The sequence below is a fragment of the Eleutherodactylus coqui genome, unplaced genomic scaffold (genome assembly GCF_035609145.1).
Source record: "Eleutherodactylus coqui strain aEleCoq1 unplaced genomic scaffold, aEleCoq1.hap1 HAP1_SCAFFOLD_320, whole genome shotgun sequence".
Taxonomy (NCBI): Eukaryota; Metazoa; Chordata; class Amphibia; order Anura; family Eleutherodactylidae; genus Eleutherodactylus; species Eleutherodactylus coqui.
In genome coordinates this window covers 92,580-110,926 of record NW_027102507.1, presented here as the reverse complement: position 1 = coordinate 110,926, position 18,347 = coordinate 92,580, and the positions used below count along the sequence as shown (strand labels likewise).

General features: G+C 47.5%; 5 non-coding genes across 5 annotated transcripts; all 5 read right to left on the bottom strand.

The window, feature by feature from the left end:
* Positions 1-197: 197 nt before the first annotated feature.
* LOC136604172 (U2 spliceosomal RNA) lies at positions 198-388 on the bottom strand. Its single transcript, XR_010789718.1, has one exon. It is a non-coding gene; the product is annotated as a U2 spliceosomal RNA (small nuclear RNA).
* Positions 389-2,985: 2,597 nt separating this feature from the next.
* Positions 2,986-3,179, bottom strand: LOC136604185 (U2 spliceosomal RNA). The gene has a single exon (XR_010789729.1). It is a non-coding gene; the product is annotated as a U2 spliceosomal RNA (small nuclear RNA).
* Positions 3,180-10,864: 7,685 nt separating this feature from the next.
* On the bottom strand, positions 10,865-11,055 carry LOC136604171 (U2 spliceosomal RNA). Its single transcript, XR_010789717.1, has one exon. It is a non-coding gene; the product is annotated as a U2 spliceosomal RNA (small nuclear RNA).
* A 2,625-nt stretch (positions 11,056-13,680) lies between these two features.
* On the bottom strand, positions 13,681-13,871 carry LOC136604170 (U2 spliceosomal RNA). The gene has a single exon (XR_010789716.1). It is a non-coding gene; the product is annotated as a U2 spliceosomal RNA (small nuclear RNA).
* A 2,607-nt stretch (positions 13,872-16,478) lies between these two features.
* On the bottom strand, positions 16,479-16,669 carry LOC136604169 (U2 spliceosomal RNA). Its single transcript, XR_010789715.1, has one exon. It is a non-coding gene; the product is annotated as a U2 spliceosomal RNA (small nuclear RNA).
* Between the last annotated feature and the right edge of the window lie 1,678 nt (positions 16,670-18,347).

Here is an 18,347-nt window from a genome sequence, read left to right as displayed (position 1 = left end):
GTGTGTGTTTTGCTTCCAGTTGTACCTGTGCTGTGCACACTCTGGCAGACGCAGCTGCTCAGTGGATACAATGTTGCGAGCAGACGGGCTGAGTGTCAATCAAAGTGCTTGGGTGGTAGCAGCAGCCGCCGCCACAGCTGCGCTGCACCTCTTGCTCGTCGGTTTTGTTTTTCTGCTTTTGGAAACTGCTGTAGGAAAGGGGGTGCACCGGTCCTGGAGGTACTGCAATACCAGGTCAATGCGTGGAGTGGACAGAGCAAGCTCTTTTTCCAGCTCCCTGTTCTAAAAATCCATTTAATATATGGTCCCCAGATAGGGGACGTATCAGATATTAAACTGATAAGAACAGATACTACACTTGATCTTAGCCAAAAGGCCGAGAAGCGATAACCCGAAATGGGTTTCACCTGTAGCCCGGCCCGCCCAACTCCACTTCCAAGGCTTGAGGCAACACGCTCAGCCAGCACTCTGGGCGCACCCACAATGCACCCAGGCAGCTGGGAGAGCTATTAAAACTTTCCATAGCCCCGCCCCACGCCTTCTCAACCGCGCCCAGCCTCACACCCTCAGTCCTTCCTCTTGCACCGTGCTCACGCATCCTAGGCTTGCAGAGCCTGCTGCTGCTGCTACTGCAGGACTCGTCAGCTCCCTACAAAGGATGGTTAAGCCGGCGATGACACTAGAAGCAAGCACTAGTTTGTCTCTGAAGGTGCGTCGGTCGGTCGGTTGGAGGGATCTCTTCGGCCGGCCGCATTTCCAGTGGGGACGGATGGAAACTTTTTACCTAAAATAAGGGAAATTGGCTTCGGCCCCATAGGGCTTTATTGCCTTCCCCTGGGCCAGCATTAGTAGACCCTAGTAAGGAGAATATTAGAGCGGCATGGTCATCCGAAGAACTTAAAAACATACAGCAGGCCTTTTTTGCCCGCCCGCCATACATACATACATACATAACTACAGATTTTATATTTTTTTTTACATATATACATTATATATACACACACACACACACACACACACACACACACACACACACACAATCTTAAATCTATCTTTAATCTATATCTACAAAATCTGTAATTTAGAAATAATCCATATCTATATTCTACATAATTAATAAAGATAGATAGATAGATAGATAGATAGATAGACTCACTCACATACATGCATACATACATACATACTGTATGCAATTGAGCCAGGTGTTTGGAAGGCTGACGATGTCACTCCTTTGTGATGTCATCAATTTAGAAGCATTAATACCGGGCTTGGCAGCCATTTCAGTCAGTCTCTGCTGCAGCTGGGAGACGGGAGATGGTCTTTATTTCCACCAAGAAGCTGCAGAACTACCGGTAACTGCATCATTTTTATTTTATTCAATATAGGTTTTATTGGTTTCATGGAGGGGGGGAAACTTTTGCCTTATCTCAAAGCAATGTAAAATTAACTTTGACAATGAAACTTAATAAATCAATTTCGAGTTGAACTATATCATGTTTGTCTGTGATATTTTATAAGGTCTACAAACAGGGGAATGAGGGGAGGGTAAGGGGGGGGTAGGTATCTATGACACGGGAGAAAGAAAAAATAAAACAAAAAGGGGGGGGGGGCGGGCTCCGGAATTGTTGTTTCTCTTTACGATTGTGGTTTAAACGTGTTACTCACATGTCCCTGTCTGTAACCACTTGGTAAATAGGGGTGAGCTCCGGGCATCTATCCATATCGCCCAGGTGTGATACAATTTATCATAGCCTGACGGCTCATCTGGAAGCCTCATTCTCTCCATACGCTCTATTTCGTGGATCATTGCTATTTTTAGTGGAGTGCATTTTTTATGCAGCACACAAGGGGGAGACAGCGGCCTACCAAAATCGAGTTGGCTGCTGCTGTGGCTTTCTTTTTTTAAAAAAAAGGTAGGTTCCGTTCTTCCATGGTGAGGAATAGGCAGGGAGGTTCGGTTTTTGCCAGCTGGGGAATGCTTATAGGCAAGGCCTTATCCCTGGTGGTGCGTGTAACGTCAGACCACGTTTTAGACATGCAGCAGCAGCATTCAGTCAGTGGCTGACAAACGAGCTCCATGCAAGTTTACATTAAACAGACACATTTCTTTCTTTACTGTATTGACTGCGGTCTGTAATCGAGCGGTTGAACTGTTTCTGTGTCCATGCATTGAATAAAGCAATACATCCTTGTAAAGTAGGCGTCCGTTCGTTGGAGTTCTTTGCTCCCCGAGTGTTGCTCCATCTCTAAACGTTGGCCTGGATCTTCATGGACGAATACTGCCCATCCCACGTGGAGCGTGTATCTCAGCCCGCGTGGAGTGCTGCAGTCCAATGAGGTATTCCGTGCTACATAGCAAGCCTTGGGCCTGTGTGATTGGGGGTCCGCTGCTGTCTGTCCACTCTGAAGCGCGCATCCGGGGCCGGCCGCTTTTCGACTACCAGCGACTGCAGGTCACACACACAGGCTGGTTGGAATGGCCTAGCATTATCCTGATCCGGAGGTGTAACTTGAAGCTGCGGGGCCCCAGTACAAAGTCTGGAACTGGGCCCCCAAACTATAAAGCGTCATTGATAGCATTGGTTTACAATGTGGGGAAGAGAGACTTTATGGGCCCCCTAGGGCTCCGGGCCCCCTGCACATACACCCATGACCCGAATACGTGGAGCATACAGACGCAGGCTGCCAGGATACGCTGTGCCTGCCCGATGTTTCCAACTTGGCTATTAGCGCAGCGGTAGGTACGAACTATAGAGTGCGGCTGCCATATGAACTGGTGTGTGTGTGTGTGTGTGTTTTGCTTCCAGTTGTACCTGTGCTGTGCACACTCTGGCAGACGCAGCTGCTCAGTGGATACAATGTTGCGAGCAGACGGGCTGAGTGTCAATCAAAGTGCTTGGGTGGTAGCAGCAGCCGCCGCCACAGCTGCGCTGCACCTCTTGCTCGTCGGTTTTGTTTTTCTGCTTTTGGAAACTGCTGTAGGAAAGGGGGTGCACCGGTCCTGGAGGTACTGCAATACCAGGTCAATGCGTGGAGTGGACAGAGCAAGCTCTTTTTCCAGCTCCCTGTTCTAAAAATCCATTTAATATATGGTCCCCAGATAGGGGACGTATCAGATATTAAACTGATAAGAACAGATTTTTTTTTTTTTTTTTTTTTTATTGTAAAATAAACTTTATTTGCACAAACAGGTTATTCAGTCATTGTAAATCTGCAAATTACACTCAAATCACACAATAAAGAAGAATACTTATAACTTTACAAGGTGTTTCCATTTCTTGAATTTCCAGATCCCTTCGGCATCAGCTACTCCTCGCTTCTTTTTATCATATAAGTAACACAGGTAAAGACGACTCAGGATCAGTCTGACACAATCATCTTCCTCCCAGCATTCCCTTTTATACACATAGATGTTTCGTGCGTCCCAGAGTACCTCTTTAATACATAGCATTAATAACCATAAAACATGACTTTTGTCTTTATTTGTAACTCCGATACCAAAAAGCACGAAGGCAAATGATAAGTATGTGAGCCCTGTGAGCTCTTTTATCAGGGGTTTCAACTTTCCCAACACTCGTTGTGCAAACCCGCAGTTCCAGAAGACATGTAGGATACTCTCTATCCCTCCACAGCGCTGCCGTGGGCATGCTTCGCTGCACACCAGGTCCCTCTTCTTCTGGACCTCTCTCACAGGTAAGGCCCCTTGCATACTTAACCACATGATGTCCTTTTGTCTGTTTGTCCCGTCCTGCCGGGAAAGGTTACCCCAGACTCTTTCTGCCTCTACATGTGTCAGTAAGTCAATGTCTTCTGCCAGTTCTCCTCTCTTACAGATTTGTAGCACCTTCTTTTTGTTTCTAAGCTCATTTTTGTTCAGACCAGTCAAATCATTCTCTTTCACAAACTTTTCCATTCGCACATACCAGGCTGGGCAAGTAAACGCCACTGGCTGTGTCAGCCTCCTCTCACACCATTGTAACCTGCAGAGCAGCCATCCCCCAATGTATTTGGTCATGAACGCCACTTTAGTATCCCCTTGGATGAGTCTGTGTACGGTCATCATAAAGTTAATCGCCAAATACAGTTGGACATCCGGGAAGCCTAAGCCACCGTTTTGTCTGGACTTTACCACTGTGGTTCTTTTCACTCTCTCCATTTTAACTCCCCATAGAAAGAGGAACAGGACTCTATTTATTTTCCTGAGCTCCATGTAGCTTGGTGGGAAAATGTTAGCTATGTAGAGCAGCATTGGTAAGATGACACATTTGATGATGAGTGTTTTACCTGTGAAGGTTAGCTCTCGCAGTTTCCAGAAGTCTAATTTTCTGTTTATTTTGTCTCTTACTTCTTCCCAATTCTCATGGCCATTCAAGCGTTCTTCAAACTTTATGCCTAATACTTTTATACTGTTGACCACTTTCACTCCCACATCTGCCACTTCACACTTTCCTCCAAAGCACTTCACCTCACATTTGTCCCAATTCACACGGAAGGCTGATGCCCCGCAGAAGATGTTTGTATGCAGTTTAGCTCTGGTCAGCTCTGCTTTATGCTCTGTCACTATGCAGACGTCATCCATGTAACCAAGAGCCTTCACAGCCTTCCCTCCACTGCCCGGCACCATCATTCCTCTCATAAACTTATCTCTCCGCAACATACAGAACAAGGGTTCCATAGCACAAATAAATACTAACGGGGATAACGGGCAGCCTTGTCTGACTCCCGAACAGACTGTAATCCTGTTAGTTACAAAGCCACGGAGTAGAATTTGGCTTCCAATCCCATCATAGAGGCTTCTAATAGCTCTTAAGAAACTAGATGGGAAACCCATCCTATCTAACACATTAAACAGAAAGGCATGAGAAAGCCGGTCAAAGGCTTTCTCAAAATCTAAGGAGAGAACCATCACACTCCTGTCCCTCTGCATCCCATCCCAGAGGACATCTCGGAGCAGGCTTAGGTTACCTGCAATGGAGCGCTCAGGCACACCACATACCTGATCCTCCTGAACTACCTGGGCTATAACCCTACTCATGCGACTGGCAAGCAACTTGGCGTACCCCTTGTAGTCCACATTAAGCAGGGTGATAGGCCTCCAATTACGCAAGTCTGATTTATCTCCTTTTTTAAAGATTAATACCACTAATCCCTCTTTCATACTTAACCCTATGTTACCTTCTCTCCACATCCACTGATACAACTGCAGTATATCACTACCAACAATAGGCCAGAAGAACAAATAAAATTCCATCGGTAATCCATCCATCCCTGGAGTTTTATTCCGTGTCATGCTCTCAAATACCTTTCTCACCTCATCCTCTGTTATATCCCTCACCAATGGTGGTATATCCTCCTCTGCGATCCTGTCCGTAAGGGATCCGATCACCTCCCTCTCTAGACTTGCATCTCTCATCTTTTCACTATACAAGTCTCTATAGAAATCCTCAATTGCCTCTGCTACCTCCTCTCCCTTCAGCTCCTTCCCATCCATGTCCCTCACCACACTCACATCCGTTTTACTTTTGACTAACTTTTTAAAGAAAAACCGTGAACAACATTCATCCTTCTCCATTGTGTCCAACTTGGCCTGGAACATGATTTGCTTCCCTCTCTCCCGCAAACACTCATTCACCTTCTTCCTGGCATCACACAGCTCCTCATCCACATTCACACCGGCCTCTCTTAGTTTATGCAGGACATTCAGTTTAGCATTCACTCTCGCATACATCTCTCTCTTCCTCGCAGCCACCCTGTAGCCTCTTTTCCTGAAGAAGACACCAATCTTTCCTTTCACCCACTCCCACCAGGCCATGACACTCCCAAAGTCATTCTTCATTCTCTGCCATTCCTCATACACCTTCCTGAAGTCCTCATACACACTCTCATCCTCCAGCAGGCTCACATTCATTTTCCATACACCTCTCCCATACCGCACGACATCCTCTAACTCACACACACACTTCAGGCACTCATGGTCTGAAAAATTAACCCTCTCCTGGCTGTAACTTTTAACATTAACAGTTTTAGAAACAAAGATGTAGTCTAAACGAGCGTGCACCCCGCCCCTGTCCGCATGATACGTGTCAGGTACGGGCTTCACCTTTGCTAATGCTACTACATCTAATAATTGGAGGTCAGATGTCATCTGGTTGAGCTGTTTGGCTGTCACATCCATTTTTTCTCCTTGGAGGTGACAGTTCAAATCTCCCACCAAAAAAACTGGCAAACGGCCTGGTAGGAACAACTTTAGTTTTTCAAACAGCTCCTTGCGCTCGTTCTTATCTGGAGGGGCGTACACATTTATGACCCTGAATCGCACATTTCGGAATGTGACATAAGCCAGAAGACATCTGCCCTCCTCTATGACAACATATTCATCTATAACATAACTGTTGTTTGTAAACAAAATCCCCACGCCATCATTTTTGTTTTTTGTGGATGTTGACCACAGCGACTGGCCGTGCGGCCATTCCGAAGCTTTAGGTATAGAGGTCAAACCGCACTCCTGCAGGCAGAGAATGTCAGCAGACCGTGTGGACAGGTGCTCTAAAATAGCCGCACGTCTAGCTCTGCTACATATAACCCTTACATTTAGGGATAAAACTGATGAAATGAATGGTTATGAGGATAAAAACAATAACAGGAAAAACAACCAACATTACAATACTTTCAGACATTAGGCATTTGCAAGGCACCAACAAACTGCTCAATTGCGTCGGTGTCCAAAAATGGGGAGGATGCCCCACTGCTGGGGGACAGCATGTCCTCCTCTAAGTCTGCCAGCACCTCAAAAGCATTGGTGCTTAAACAAACAGGGGGGCTGGCTGGGCTTTGGGCACAAGGTATGGAGCCCTCAGAGAAGTTTGTAGCACTAGGTGCAGTTTTCAACCTTTTAGATTTGCTTCTTTGCACCAACGCCCAAGAGTCCTCCTCCCCCTCCTGCCTCTTAGGTGCAAGTCCTGGCATAATGCCAGCAGTAGGGGAGCACACAGTTCCTGGAATCACAGAGTTTGTGGATGAAGGCAATGACAGTTCCATACTCACAGTACCTGTGTCAGGGATGATGGTGGTGCTGTCATCTGTATCCTCATCATGCTGGGGTTGGGCAGCTGCAGACACTTGTAGCTGGGAGGTCGTGGCTGCCTGATGATCAGCTGTAGTAACTCCCAGGGGGGCAGCAGGGGGGGCACTCTGTGCAGCAGGCTCAGCGCTGGAGACCTCAGAGGGCAAACTCTGAGGTACAGGAACTCCCATCGGGTTTACCTCTGCTGCGGTTGCTGTTGTAATCCCTGGCTGTTCTGGCTGGAGTCCTGAGGTGGACGCTTGATCTTGTGCAGTGGTCTGAAACAGCGGCGGCAAGCGACTAACGGCCTCATCCATAGGCATTAAATCTTCTGGTTCATTAACCCCAGTGTCCAGACCACTTTCAAAGAAAACAGGTCCTCTTCCAGTGCGAGCCGCATCAGCATAACTGCGGCTCGTCATTAGTCCCTTGGGGCAGTTCCTTGCCAAGTGTAAAATAGAGCCACACAGGTCACATTTGCGAGGCTTAGGGCACTGGCCAGCCTCATGACCCTGTACTCCACAATTCCTGCAGCAGCGGCCATTAGGACAGAAGTCTTGTGTGTGTCCAAACTGCAAACACAGCCTGCAGTAGCGGGGCTGGCCTGGGTAGGTCAAGTATCCCCTGTTGCCTCCCAGGGAGAAGGAGGATGGTGGGTGCTTTACTCCTCCGATGCCATTAGGGTCTGTGCGAAAACGCACCCAGAAACGCAGCTTGCCATTAGGGATCCCAAAAGCATTCTTCAGCTTCACTCCTCCACGCACATTGCTGCAGTATCTCTGTAGGAACGCCACCACATGAGAGAGCTCAGTGAAGGGGTTAAATAGATGCAGAGTCACTGGCTTCTCATCCATCTGGAACAGTGGCAGCAGGATGAAGTCGCTCAGCTTCCCTTCTTCTTTCAGCAGCTTGCAGCGTTCAAAAATGTTCAGGCAGAAACTGTTTGTCTCAAAAGAGACATCAAACAGTCCTTTGCCGGTGTGGTCTTGCAGGCAGAAGATCTCAGCAGCTTTCAGCTTCAGTGCTTCAAAGAGGACTTCCTGGACGAAGGTTCCCAGCTCCACTCTTCTGCAGGAATCTGGCTTAACCAGAAAGCGGATGGTGTTCCGTATAGCCTGAGGCTCCATTTCACCACTCCAGATGATCCTCTTCTCCGATCCACATGTGATCTTAGCCAAAAGGCCGAGAAGCGATAACCCGAAATGGGTTTCACCTGTAGCCCGGCCCGCCCAACTCCACTTCCAAGGCTTGAGGCAACACGCTCAGCCAGCACTCTGGGCGCACCCACAATGCACCCAGGCAGCTGGGAGAGCTATTAAAACTTTCCATAGCCCCGCCCCACGCCTTCTCAACCGCGCCCAGCCTCACACCCTCAGTCCTTCCTCTTGCACCGTGCTCACGCATCCTAGGCTTGCAGAGCCTGCTGCTGCTGCTACTGCAGGACTCGTCAGCTCCCTACAAAGGATGGTTAAGCCGGCGATGACACTAGAAGCAAGCACTAGTTTGTCTCTGAAGGTGCGTCGGTCGGTCGGTTGGAGGGATCTCTTCGGCCGGCCGCATTTCCAGTGGGGACGGATGGAAACTTTTAACCTAAAATAAGGGAAATTGGCTTCGGCCCCATAGGGCTTTATTGCCTTCCCCTGGGCCAGCATTAGTAGACCCTAGTAAGGAGAATATTAGAGCGGCATGGTCATCCGAAGAACTTAAAAACATACAGCAGGCCTTTTTTGCCCGCCCGCCATACATACATACATACATAACTACAGATTTTATATTTTTTTTTACATATATACATTATATATACACACACACACACACACACACACACACACACACACACACACACACACAATCTTAAATCTATCTTTAATCTATATCTACAAAATCTGTAATTTAGAAATAATCCATATCTATATTCTACATAATTAATAAAGATAGATAGATAGATAGATAGATAGATAGATAGACTCACTCACATACATGCATACATACATACATACTGTATGCAATTGAGCCAGGTGTTTGGAAGGCTGACGATGTCACTCCTTTGTGATGTCATCAATTTAGAAGCATTAATACCGGGCTTGGCAGCCATTTCAGTCAGTCTCTGCTGCAGCTGGGAGACGGGAGATGGTCTTTATTTCCACCAAGAAGCTGCAGAACTACCGGTAACTGCATCATTTTTATTTTATTCAATATAGGTTTTATTGGTTTCATGGAGGGGGGGAAACTTTTGCCTTATCTCAAAGCAATGTAAAATTAACTTTGACAATGAAACTTAATAAATCAATTTCGAGTTGAACTATATCATGTTTGTCTGTGATATTTTATAAGGTCTACAAACAGGGGAATGAGGGGAGGGTAAGGGGGGGGTAGGTATCTATGACACGGGAGAAAGAAAAAATAAAACAAAAAGGGGGGGGGGGCGGGCTCCGGAATTGTTGTTTCTCTTTACGATTGTGGTTTAAACGTGTTACTCACATGTCCCTGTCTGTAACCACTTGGTAAATAGGGGTGAGCTCCGGGCATCTATCCATATCGCCCAGGTGTGATACAATTTATCATAGCCTGACGGCTCATCTGGAAGCCTCATTCTCTCCATACGCTCTATTTCGTGGATCATTGCTATTTTTAGTGGAGTGCATTTTTTATGCAGCACACAAGGGGGAGACAGCGGCCTACCAAAATCGAGTTGGCTGCTGCTGTGGCTTTCTTTTTTTAAAAAAAAGGTAGGTTCCGTTCTTCCATGGTGAGGAATAGGCAGGGAGGTTCGGTTTTTGCCAGCTGGGGAATGCTTATAGGCAAGGCCTTATCCCTGGTGGTGCGTGTAACGTCAGACCACGTTTTAGACATGCAGCAGCAGCATTCAGTCAGTGGCTGACAAACGAGCTCCATGCAAGTTTACATTAAACAGACACATTTCTTTCTTTACTGTATTGACTGCGGTCTGTAATCGAGCGGTTGAACTGTTTCTGTGTCCATGCATTGAATAAAGCAATACATCCTTGTAAAGTAGGCGTCCGTTCGTTGGAGTTCTTTGCTCCCCGAGTGTTGCTCCATCTCTAAACGTTGGCCTGGATCTTCATGGACGAATACTGCCCATCCCACGTGGAGCGTGTATCTCAGCCCGCGTGGAGTGCTGCAGTCCAATGAGGTATTCCGTGCTACATAGCAAGCCTTGGGCCTGTGTGATTGGGGGTCCGCTGCTGTCTGTCCACTCTGAAGCGCGCATCCGGGGCCGGCCGCTTTTCGACTACCAGCGACTGCAGGTCACACACACAGGCTGGTTGGAATGGCCTAGCATTATCCTGATCCGGAGGTGTAACTTGAAGCTGCGGGGCCCCAGTACAAAGTCTGGAACTGGGCCCCCAAACTATAAAGCGTCATTGATAGCATTGGTTTACAATGTGGGGAAGAGAGACTTTATGGGCCCCCTAGGGCTCCGGGCCCCCTGCACATACACCCATGACCCGAATACGTGGAGCATACAGACGCAGGCTGCCAGGATACGCTGTGCCTGCCCGATGTTTCCAACTTGGCTATTAGCGCAGCGGTAGGTACGAACTATAGAGTGCGGCTGCCATATGAACTGGTGTGTGTGTGTGTGTGTGTTTTGCTTCCAGTTGTACCTGTGCTGTGCACACTCTGGCAGACGCAGCTGCTCAGTGGATACAATGTTGCGAGCAGACGGGCTGAGTGTCAATCAAAGTGCTTGGGTGGTAGCAGCAGCCGCCGCCACAGCTGCGCTGCACCTCTTGCTCGTCGGTTTTGTTTTTCTGCTTTTGGAAACTGCTGTAGGAAAGGGGGTGCACCGGTCCTGGAGGTACTGCAATACCAGGTCAATGCGTGGAGTGGACAGAGCAAGCTCTTTTTCCAGCTCCCTGTTCTAAAAATCCATTTAATATATGGTCCCCAGATAGGGGACGTATCAGATATTAAACTGATAAGAACAGATACTACACTTGATCTTAGCCAAAAGGCCGAGAAGCGATAACCCGAAATGGGTTTCACCTGTAGCCCGGCCCGCCCAACTCCACTTCCAAGGCTTGAGGCAACACGCTCAGCCAGCACTCTGGGCGCACCCACAATGCACCCAGGCAGCTGGGAGAGCTATTAAAACTTTCCATAGCCCCGCCCCACGCCTTCTCAACCGCGCCCAGCCTCACACCCTCAGTCCTTCCTCTTGCACCGTGCTCACGCATCCTAGGCTTGCAGAGCCTGCTGCTGCTGCTACTGCAGGACTCGTCAGCTCCCTACAAAGGATGGTTAAGCCGGCGATGACACTAGAAGCAAGCACTAGTTTGTCTCTGAAGGTGCGTCGGTCGGTCGGTTGGAGGGATCTCTTCGGCCGGCCGCATTTCCAGTGGGGACGGATGGAAACTTTTTACCTAAAATAAGGGAAATTGGCTTCGGCCCCATAGGGCTTTATTGCCTTCCCCTGGGCCAGCATTAGTAGACCCTAGTAAGGAGAATATTAGAGCGGCATGGTCATCCGAAGAACTTAAAAACATACAGCAGGCCTTTTTTGCCCGCCCGCCATACATACATACATACATAACTACAGATTTTATATTTTTTTTTACATATATACATTATATATACACACACACACACACACACACACACACACACACACACACACACACACACACACACACACACACACACACAATCTTAAATCTATCTTTAATCTATATCTACAAAATCTGTAATTTAGAAATAATCCATATCTATATTCTACATAATTAATAAAGATAGATAGATAGATAGATAGATAGATAGACTCACTCACATACATGCATACATACATACATACTGTATGCAATTGAGCCAGGTGTTTGGAAGGCTGACGATGTCACTCCTTTGTGATGTCATCAATTTAGAAGCATTAATACCGGGCTTGGCAGCCATTTCAGTCAGTCTCTGCTGCAGCTGGGAGACGGGAGATGGTCTTTATTTCCACCAAGAAGCTGCAGAACTACCGGTAACTGCATCATTTTTATTTTATTCAATATAGGTTTTATTGGTTTCATGGAGGGGGGGAAACTTTTGCCTTATCTCAAAGCAATGTAAAATTAACTTTGACAATGAAACTTAATAAATCAATTTCGAGTTGAACTATATCATGTTTGTCTGTGATATTTTATAAGGTCTACAAACAGGGGAATGAGGGGAGGGTAAGGGGGGGGTAGGTATCTATGACACGGGAGAAAGAAAAAATAAAACAAAAAGGGGGGGGGGGCGGGCTCCGGAATTGTTGTTTCTCTTTACGATTGTGGTTTAAACGTGTTACTCACATGTCCCTGTCTGTAACCACTTGGTAAATAGGGGTGAGCTCCGGGCATCTATCCATATCGCCCAGGTGTGATACAATTTATCATAGCCTGACGGCTCATCTGGAAGCCTCATTCTCTCCATACGCTCTATTTCGTGGATCATTGCTATTTTTAGTGGAGTGCATTTTTTATGCAGCACACAAGGGGGAGACAGCGGCCTACCAAAATCGAGTTGGCTGCTGCTGTGGCTTTCTTTTTTTAAAAAAAAGGTAGGTTCCGTTCTTCCATGGTGAGGAATAGGCAGGGAGGTTCGGTTTTTGCCAGCTGGGGAATGCTTATAGGCAAGGCCTTATCCCTGGTGGTGCGTGTAACGTCAGACCACGTTTTAGACATGCAGCAGCAGCATTCAGTCAGTGGCTGACAAACGAGCTCCATGCAAGTTTACATTAAACAGACACATTTCTTTCTTTACTGTATTGACTGCGGTCTGTAATCGAGCGGTTGAACTGTTTCTGTGTCCATGCATTGAATAAAGCAATACATCCTTGTAAAGTAGGCGTCCGTTCGTTGGAGTTCTTTGCTCCCCGAGTGTTGCTCCATCTCTAAACGTTGGCCTGGATCTTCATGGACGAATACTGCCCATCCCACGTGGAGCGTGTATCTCAGCCCGCGTGGAGTGCTGCAGTCCAATGAGGTATTCCGTGCTACATAGCAAGCCTTGGGCCTGTGTGATTGGGGGTCCGCTGCTGTCTGTCCACTCTGAAGCGCGCATCCGGGGCCGGCCGCTTTTCGACTACCAGCGACTGCAGGTCACACACACAGGCTGGTTGGAATGGCCTAGCATTATCCTGATCCGGAGGTGTAACTTGAAGCTGCGGGGCCCCAGTACAAAGTCTGGAACTGGGCCCCCAAACTATAAAGCGTCATTGATAGCATTGGTTTACAATGTGGGGAAGAGAGACTTTATGGGCCCCCTAGGGCTCCGGGCCCCCTGCACATACACCCATGACCCGAATACGTGGAGCATACAGACGCAGGCTGCCAGGATACGCTGTGCCTGCCCGATGTTTCCAACTTGGCTATTAGCGCAGCGGTAGGTACGAACTATAGAGTGCGGCTGCCATATGAACTGGTGTGTGTGTGTGTGTGTGTTTTGCTTCCAGTTGTACCTGTGCTGTGCACACTCTGGCAGACGCAGCTGCTCAGTGGATACAATGTTGCGAGCAGACGGGCTGAGTGTCAATCAAAGTGCTTGGGTGGTAGCAGCAGCCGCCGCCACAGCTGCGCTGCACCTCTTGCTCGTCGGTTTTGTTTTTCTGCTTTTGGAAACTGCTGTAGGAAAGGGGGTGCACCGGTCCTGGAGGTACTGCAATACCAGGTCAATGCGTGGAGTGGACAGAGCAAGCTCTTTTTCCAGCTCCCTGTTCTAAAAATCCATTTAATATATGGTCCCCAGATAGGGGACGTATCAGATATTAAACTGATAAGAACAGATACTACACTTGATCTTAGCCAAAAGGCCGAGAAGCGATAACCCGAAATGGGTTTCACCTGTAGCCCGGCCCGCCCAACTCCACTTCCAAGGCTTGAGGCAACACGCTCAGCCAGCACTCTGGGCGCACCCACAATGCACCCAGGCAGCTGGGAGAGCTATTAAAACTTTCCATAGCCCCGCCCCACGCCTTCTCAACCGCGCCCAGCCTCACACCCTCAGTCCTTCCTCTTGCACCGTGCTCACGCATCCTAGGCTTGCAGAGCCTGCTGCTGCTGCTACTGCAGGACTCGTCAGCTCCCTACAAAGGATGGTTAAGCCGGCGATGACACTAGAAGCAAGCACTAGTTTGTCTCTGAAGGTGCGTCGGTCGGTCGGTTGGAGGGATCTCTTCGGCCGGCCGCATTTCCAGTGGGGACGGATGGAAACTTTTAACCTAAAATAAGGGAAATTGGCTTCGGCCCCATAGGGCTTTATTGCCTTCCCCTGGGCCAGCATTAGTAGACCCTAGTAAGGAGAATATTAGAGCGGCATGGTCATCCGAAGAACTTAAAAACATACAGCAGGCCTTTTTTGCCCGCCCGCCATACATACATACATACATAACTACAGATTTTATATTTTTTTTTACATATATACATTATATATACACACACACACACACACACACACACACACACACACACACACACAATCTTAAATCTATCTTTAATCTATATCTACAAAATCTGTAATTTAGAAATAATCCATATCTATATTCTACATAATTAATAAAGATAGATAGATAGATAGATAGATAGATAGATAGATAGACTCACTCACATACATGCATACATACATACATACTGTATGCAATTGAGCCAGGTGTTTGGAAGGCTGACGATGTCACTCCTTTGTGATGTCATCAATTTAGAAGCATTAATACCGGGCTTGGCAGCCATTTCAGTCAGTCTCTGCTGCAGCTGGGAGACGGGAGATGGTCTTTATTTCCACCAAGAAGCTGCAGAACTACCGGTAACTGCATCATTTTTATTTTATTCAATATAGGTTTTATTGGTTTCATGGAGGGGGGGAAACTTTTGCCTTATCTCAAAGCAATGTAAAATTAACTTTGACAATGAAACTTAATAAATCAATTTCGAGTTGAACTATATCATGTTTGTCTGTGATATTTTATAAGGTCTACAAACAGGGGAATGAGGGGAGGGTAAGGGGGGGGTAGGTATCTATGACACGGGAGAAAGAAAAAATAAAACAAAAAGGGGGGGGGGGCGGGCTCCGGAATTGTTGTTTCTCTTTACGATTGTGGTTTAAACGTGTTACTCACATGTCCCTGTCTGTAACCACTTGGTAAATAGGGGTGAGCTCCGGGCATCTATCCATATCGCCCAGGTGTGATACAATTTATCATAGCCTGACGGCTCATCTGGAAGCCTCATTCTCTCCATACGCTCTATTTCGTGGATCATTGCTATTTTTAGTGGAGTGCATTTTTTATGCAGCACACAAGGGGGAGACAGCGGCCTACCAAAATCGAGTTGGCTGCTGCTGTGGCTTTCTTTTTTTAAAAAAAAGGTAGGTTCCGTTCTTCCATGGTGAGGAATAGGCAGGGAGGTTCGGTTTTTGCCAGCTGGGGAATGCTTATAGGCAAGGCCTTATCCCTGGTGGTGCGTGTAACGTCAGACCACGTTTTAGACATGCAGCAGCAGCATTCAGTCAGTGGCTGACAAACGAGCTCCATGCAAGTTTACATTAAACAGACACATTTCTTTCTTTACTGTATTGACTGCGGTCTGTAATCGAGCGGTTGAACTGTTTCTGTGTCCATGCATTGAATAAAGCAATACATCCTTGTAAAGTAGGCGTCCGTTCGTTGGAGTTCTTTGCTCCCCGAGTGTTGCTCCATCTCTAAACGTTGGCCTGGATCTTCATGGACGAATACTGCCCATCCCACGTGGAGCGTGTATCTCAGCCCGCGTGGAGTGCTGCAGTCCAATGAGGTATTCCGTGCTACATAGCAAGCCTTGGGCCTGTGTGATTGGGGGTCCGCTGCTGTCTGTCCACTCTGAAGCGCGCATCCGGGGCCGGCCGCTTTTCGACTACCAGCGACTGCAGGTCACACACACAGGCTGGTTGGAATGGCCTAGCATTATCCTGATCCGGAGGTGTAACTTGAAGCTGCGGGGCCCCAGTACAAAGTCTGGAACTGGGCCCCCAAACTATAAAGCGTCATTGATAGCATTGGTTTACAATGTGGGGAAGAGAGACTTTATGGGCCCCCTAGGGCTCCGGGCCCCCTGCACATACACCCATGACCCGAATACGTGGAGCATACAGACGCAGGCTGCCAGGATACGCTGTGCCTGCCCGATGTTTCCAACTTGGCTATTAGCGCAGCGGTAGGTACGAACTATAGAGTGCGGCTGCCATATGAACTGGTGTGTGTGTGTGTGTGTGTTTTGCTTCCAGTTGTACCTGTGCTGTGCACACTCTGGCAGACGCAGCTGCTCAGTGGATACAATGTTGCGAGCAGACGGGCTGAGTGTCAATCAAAGTGCTTGGGTGGTAGCAGCAGCCGCCGCCACAGCTGCGCTGCACCTCTTGCTCGTCGGTTTTGTTTTTCTGCTTTTGGAAACTGCTGTAGGAAAGGGGGTGCACCGGTCCTGGAGGTACTGCAATACCAGGTCAATGCGTGGAGTGGACAGAGCAAGCTCTTTTTCCAGCTCCCTGTTCTAAAAATCCATTTAATATATGGTCCCCAGATAGGGGACGTATCAGATATTAAACTGATAAGAACAGATACTACACTTGATCTTAGCCAAAAGGCCGAGAAGCGATAACCCGAAATGGGTTTCACCTGTAGCCCGGCCCGCCCAACTCCACTTCCAAGGCTTGAGGCAACACGCTCAGCCAGCACTCTGGGCGCACCCACAATGCACCCAGGCAGCTGGGAGAGCTATTAAAACTTTCCATAGCCCCGCCCCACGCCTTCTCAACCGCGCCCAGCCTCACACCCTCAGTCCTTCCTCTTGCACCGTGCTCACGCATCCTAGGCTTGCAGAGCCTGCTGCTGCTGCTACTGCAGGACTCGTCAGCTCCCTACAAAGGATGGTTAAGCCGGCGATGACACTAGAAGCAAGCACTAGTTTGTCTCTGAAGGTGCGTCGGTCGGTCGGTTGGAGGGATCTCTTCGGCCGGCCGCATTTCCAGTGGGGACGGATGGAAACTTTTAACCTAAAATAAGGGAAATTGGCTTCGGCCCCATAGGGCTTTATTGCCTTCCCCTGGGCCAGCATTAGTAGACCCTAGTAAGGAGAATATTAGAGCGGCATGGTCATCCGAAGAACTTAAAAACATACAGCAGGCCTTTTTTGCCCGCCCGCCATACATACATACATACATAACTACAGATTTTATATTTTTTTTTACATATATACATTATATATACACACACACACACACACACACACACACACACACACACACACACACACACACAATCTTAAATCTATCTTTAATCTATATCTACAAAATCTGTAATTTAGAAATAATCCATATCTATATTCTACATAATTAATAAAGATAGATAGATAGATAGATAGATAGATAGATAGATAGACTCACTCACATACATGCATACATACATACATACTGTATGCAATTGAGCCAGGTGTTTGGAAGGCTGACGATGTCACTCCTTTGTGATGTCATCAATTTAGAAGCATTAATACCGGGCTTGGCAGCCATTTCAGTCAGTCTCTGCTGCAGCTGGGAGACGGGAGATGGTCTTTATTTCCACCAAGAAGCTGCAGAACTACCGGTAACTGCATCATTTTTATTTTATTCAATATAGGTTTTATTGGTTTCATGGAGGGGGGGAAACTTTTGCCTTATCTCAAAGCAATGTAAAATTAACTTTGACAATGAAACTTAATAAATCAATTTCGAGTTGAACTATATCATGTTTGTCTGTGATATTTTATAAGGTCTACAAACAGGGGAATGAGGGGAGGGTAAGGGGGGGGTAGGTATCTATGACACGGGAGAAAGAAAAAATAAAACAAAAAGGGGGGGGGGGCGGGCTCCGGAATTGTTGTTTCTCTTTACGATTGTGGTTTAAACGTGTTACTCACATGTCCCTGTCTGTAACCACTTGGTAAATAGGGGTGAGCTCCGGGCATCTATCCATATCGCCCAGGTGTGATACAATTTATCATAGCCTGACGGCTCATCTGGAAGCCTCATTCTCTCCATACGCTCTATTTCGTGGATCATTGCTATTTTTAGTGGAGTGCATTTTTTATGCAGCACACAAGGGGGAGACAGCGGCCTACCAAAATCGAGTTGGCTGCTGCTGTGGCTTTCTTTTTTTAAAAAAAAGGTAGGTTCCGTTCTTCCATGGTGAGGAATAGGCAGGGAGGTTCGGTTTTTGCCAGCTGGGGAATGCTTATAGGCAAGGCCTTATCCCTGGTGGTGCGTGTAACGTCAGACCACGTTTTAGACATGCAGCAGCAGC